Source organism: Rhyacophila brunnea, unplaced genomic scaffold (genome assembly GCF_057557595.1).
Source record: "Rhyacophila brunnea isolate RB1 unplaced genomic scaffold, BYU_Rbru_1.0 scaffold_19, whole genome shotgun sequence".
In the NCBI taxonomy this organism is placed as follows: domain Eukaryota; kingdom Metazoa; phylum Arthropoda; class Insecta; order Trichoptera; family Rhyacophilidae; genus Rhyacophila; species Rhyacophila brunnea.
Genome location: NW_028232848.1, coordinates 38873172 through 38879262, shown reverse-complemented (window position 1 = coordinate 38879262; position 6091 = coordinate 38873172).

Here is a 6091-nt window from a genome sequence, read left to right as displayed (position 1 = left end):
TGAAATAGTTAGTGTACATATTATATTATGACCAAATTCTAGTTTCATACATAGTATGTAAAGATATTAACATCACCATGCACCTAATCATGTTAGGTTATATTGTAATAAGCATATTTATTATGGTATTATATTAATATGTAAGATATTGTCATATTGTAATGGAATGTTTTCGTCTAAGATAGGCAATCAACACTAATTTTTATTTAATTATAAAGATAGTAACTATAAAAGTACCATTTAATTTTATGATAAATTATCAACTATTTTGGAATCTGATTAAAATCACATAGAAATGATGTCATTTGCTAAAGCTAAAGCCGTATTATGAAATTATTTTTTGTCGGGACCTCATCATCGAGTAACCAGACCCGGATAATTTGGCCGTCCGCCAGTCTTCGGCGCACAAAAGATTCTGCAGGGCCTGCAGCAGTGGAAAACCCCATAATAAGAATAATTTTAAATTCTTCAATCTTGAATAATAAATAATAATTTAATTGATTTGATCCGTCCATCTGAGAGGAGCTTTTGATTGACTACCACGACCTTTAACCTGGTCAAAAGCTATAATAAGCGTTTGATTATTATTATTATTTGTTTGTTCTACGTGCTCCCCTCTTCTATAGCTACTTACTCTTAAGTTAAAGTCGCGTAAACTCAGTTAAACCACAATTGAGTATGTGGCGATCTCAGCCTTGAGTAACTGATCCTAAGAATTTCCCAGATATATATAATTTATTCTGCTTCAAACCTAGCGTAGAGCTTCGTGATATGCCCGGTTAGGACCGGGTGTGGTGCGGGGCGGTGTGTGTGGAGGAGTCTATGTTTATGTTGTTCGGGTGGGCATCATTCCAGCGGACTTTGTAGCTACAACATAGAGAGTACGGAACGGGAAAATGAATGAAAGTACGCGATGATGGATAACTATTTGAATCCTCCACGAGACTTGCATCGTTTGCCTACAGCGCCACACTTCAAATCCGTAGTATTTCCGTATTTCTCTTGCATTTCCCGTTCATGTTTATGATGCATATTATATCCAAATCTGAAAGACCGGTGATTTCACTAGATGTGTTTTAGAGACTTTGGTAATAGTAATCATCCAAATTGGTAGCAGTTTCGTCACGCTGTTTTGTGTAAACAAATTAATGCTCTTTGTTCCGGCGAATAAAATGCCTGCATAATTAAGTAAGTGTCACCAAATATGCAAACGTATTTTAAACATTATACCTATGTATAGGTACCTACTAAACTTTTTTGTTGTGATTTTAATAAATAATATTCAAATACAGAATTATGAATACCGAATTACTCATTCATTGCATGAAATTCAGCCTCAAATATAGATTAAACATTCAATTCAAACATCAAAGACACCAAAAATTCATTGCAGCATTTCGCATATTATTTTATGTTAAAAAATATTCAATAAAATCCCAGTGAAATGAAATAATTTATTTCAAAATTACTATTGGATGTAATTTAGGTTATGGTAATTTAGTCTGGCGAATTATAATCTCATTTCGAGGGGCACTGGTGGGGGGATTTTCGGGTCATTTTAAAATTATAATATTATGAATCATGTTATGATAAATGTATTTACTATTAGATAATTTTCTATTATAATCATAATGCAAATTATATTGTGAAAGCTGACATTATTAAAATGTGAAAAAGTTTATACAAAATACTTATATATAGGTATATTATATTATAATGTTAGACTACATACAACCAAAGAGATATCAAGCAAAATGTACAATGTATGGATCAAATCAGTATTAAGAAGGGCTTACTAAAACTAATATAAGTAGGTATTATGTTAAAAAGAAAGTCAGTTACCCACAGGGAACATAAGATTAATATAATTACATATTCTGTGGTTACTCCATACACTCTTATCAGGAGATGTTTACGGAAAACGACAGTTGTGTGTTTAAAATACAGAATATTTGATTTGAAAAGCCTATTAAAATATAATAATAAATGGGATTAGACTTAAAACACACTATAGTATTGAAAAGTTAATGAAGTCACCATTTTTCAAAACCATCTTCCGATTTTGAACCAATTTGACAAGAGAAAATAGGTAAATTTGTGGGTAAAATAATATTTACTAACACAATAAATGCTAAATAAGTGGAGGTAACAGATTTTGCAAATAATATTCTTAATTCACTTAAATTTATGTATGAATTAACATGTTTTATTTTCAATTCTCAATTATAGCATATCCACAGTAAAAAATATAAATAAAAGTAATAATTCCCCTGATGAACAATACAACATACCTAATATTTTAAAATCTAAAATACTGTTTTTAAACCATTATTTATACCAATTCATATTAAATAAATCTGATTAATTATTGGTCTATGTTAGATTATAAAATATCCAATGTACTATCCATAGTAAACTCACTAATGTCATATATACTTTTGAAAAATAAAAATCTGATTGTAAAAATTAAAAGTGTTTTTATTTCTGATATTTACCCACAATACACACAATATACAAAAATAATAATCTATCTTTTATATCGTTAATTTAACCACACATGTGCAAAAAATATATTTATTAGAGAATTAGAGCACATTATTTTGTAATGTCAATAAACTTAGCAGATGTCCACATCTTATAATATTTTTTTTGTAATAATTATAAACATATAACAATATGAAAGATTATTGCGATATGGAATGTATTTTTAAAGGGTGAAATTTGGATCAATTTACATATTTATTGAGTGGGTCGAAAAATTAAAAAAAAAACAATACTTTTAGAGCGATCTCTGATTTATAATCTGCTACCCGGAAAAGTTTGGTGGAGCTGCAGTTGCATGAATCACTGAGGCTAAGCCACGAAATGCGGCGTCGTCGTCGGGAAAAGCAGTACTTTTGTCCTTTCTTATGTGGCCGAGGTACTGTACTTTCTGGTTTTGATACTACGCAGAACTTCTCGGTCTTTCCCATTCGATTCAGAACGTCAACATTTATAATTGGGTACAAGTGCCATTTGTATTTGAAATACATACATCACTAGCACGAAGATGTTGCAAATATTAATAATGTACAAAGCAATTAATTCATATACAAAATTACGATACATTTCCTACTCTACAATTATTTAAAACGAAATTGTTGCATTTAAAAAAATGAAAGGTCGACATTATTGAACGAAGCACTAGATGTATGTAGGTATGAAATTATTAATTCAGGAGGTTCACTACATGTCATTTAGAATAAAAAGTACAAGTAATCAGTTAGAGAACAAAAGAAAGCAAAACATAGTTTTATACAATAGAAATAATTAAAAAAACAATAATTAAAAAAAATACAAATTAAACAATAAAATAGAATTTAAGCGGCACATGTTTCACATAATATGTCGTAGACATTATCAAGTGTGAGATAATGAGAGGATGTATTATTGCATCAACACATAGTGAACTGAAGATACTAAGAGACGCGCGAATAAATATACATGAAAATCCGCATGTTTCATGTTTATATTAATCATAATATTTATTATCCTTATGTAAAACTATGAATCAAAGTAAATTTTATCGTTTTGGTCAGCATAAATTAATCTTGGTGTACGACCGCTAACACCGACATCTCCTGGCGCATTTTAACGACGCAATAAAATTGAAAATGAACGGTTGATTCCGACAACTGACAGTGCGCTAAGATTTTCTGGTTTTCACAAATGAACTTGGCAAGTCAAAGCCTCGTTCACATTATAATACTTTAGTATCTTCTCTTTCACTATTGCAATATTAACTGGTGTGCTGGTGTGCAATGGTATAGTATAGTGCGACATGACAAACATAGGCTTGTTTAACAATTAAACTACCTTCTTCAGTCAGTGGCGAGCTTAGGGACTAGGGACTCCACTGACTGATTTTGAGGTCATTACGATAAAAAAAAATCTAACTACTAACGTATCCAGTAAAAATTACAATGCATAATCATCCCTATCAAATTATTATTGAAGGTGACAGTGTTGGCACATAATAACATTAGTAGTTAATGTTATGTGTAGGTATACGTACGTATCTGTTTGAGTGGATGTTGTAAATATAGTTCCATTATTTGATGTTGCAGTGATTTTGTTAGGATTTAGGTGATTTATTTTATTCATTCATTTATTTATTTATCTATCTATTACACAATAGTTTTATGGCATTACAACTATTAACCAATATGCCATAATATATAATAAATTAATACAAAATTATAAATAGTCATGAAATGACTAAAAAGACTCTACTAAAGTCTAAGCTAAGGGTAAACACACACATAAAAATATCACGTGAATTTTCAAAGCCTGTGATTTGTATCCGAGGCCCGTATACCCATCGTGTATCGTGACGTTTACGATTATGAAATATGTTAGCACTCGTTCACAGTGGCGCACCCAGGGGGGTGTGGGCAAGGGGCCCTGGCACCCCCCAAACATGAAAATTATCAGAATGATTTTAAACATTGAAATTGAAAGCCAATAAACTATACCTTTGGGCTTAGACAAATAAAAACACGGCAAGAAAATGATTTGTAATTCTCTAGCACCCTTTTTAGAAAATTTTCTTAGATTTTAATTTCTAACACAAAAATTTCGAAACACTAATGTCAGGTTTTTTAGAAACCCAATCCCTAATGGAACTGTCAAAAAATTCTCGGTGTCCACCCGAATTCCGGAGTGGTGTAGGTCATGGCTGGGGAGAGCTGATAGGCCTCTAGCCTGCGGGCCCGGGCAGTGGGGGGGCCGGCGTGTCAGGTTGACCAGATAAGTGAGATAAACACACACCATAAATTAGCTTTAATTGTAAAAAAAAGTCGCTTGCGGCGCTATTATACTTCATGGCCATGAACATTTTCAATTACTTATATAACTGTGCAATATATTTTTTTATTATTATGTGTCGATACTCGACAGCTCCATTATTAAAATAGACGTATTAAAAATCGCCAATAATTCACTGTATAAGTACCCTTAATTTGAACTAAAACACAATTTGAAAAACGTTAATGTAGTGTTTCACACTGTCTTTAATCATAGCGGTAGGTAGGGGGCCCGCCAAATATCCTAGCCTGAGGGCCCGTTTCAGGATGTGGGGACCATGGTGTAGGTACACCGAGTGCAATAGACAAAAGTCCGATAAACGAGAAATTAGGCTGTGAAGAAGAAAAAGAGCCTATGGGACTAATTTACATTCTCCTCCTTGGGCCCCCCCCCCAATATTAAATCCTGGGTGCGCCACTGCTCGTTCATCGGGGGGATAATAAAAATATTATATAGGTAGAGATACCTATTTGATAGTTTATTGAAGTACAATACCATGTCGCGTTGTCATAGTTAACATGGTGATAACTGATAAGCAACGAAACCGTAGATAAGTTGGTAGATATTTTGTTAAGGCTGTCCAACAGTCGTAGAAAGATTCATAATACACGGCGCGTATCAGACAAATTGAACGTATGCTGTTTACCGTTGTTGTTGTATCCGAAACCTCTGGCCGTTTTGCATTGAGGTAAAATTCATGTAATTAGTCATTCAAAATAATATGTAAGTAATAAAAACTAACGGAAAAATAGGAAAAGACACAAAGAAATAGGTAGGTAGGTAAATATATTAGAAAAACTACTTTACAATAAATCTCTTAATTTTTATTATGGCAATAGAAACACATCGTCACATCAATTTTCGATGTTTTGGCAAATTCTAAATTCGAAAAGGAATGTATATAATCGGGTGGCGAAAGAAAACAAATGACAATCATTATCGTAGATTCGTAGACAAGTGGGTACCCAGTGTCATGTTTTCAAATTATATTGTCGTTATAATTTAGTTGGGAAATATCCTTTACAATGGCTTAAACTTATTATCTGCCAGTGCCTTAATTTAGGATTTAAGTGATTATCTAGAATAATAGTTGTGACTAATTGTGATATATCGAGTAGATAGAAAGTAGTAAACGATATTACGATTAATTTGTGACAGATGGACAGAAAAATGTGAAATAATATGGCGTTTGATTGAAAACGCGTAAATCTCTGAAAATGTGAATTTCTTTAAGAATGTGCTCGAA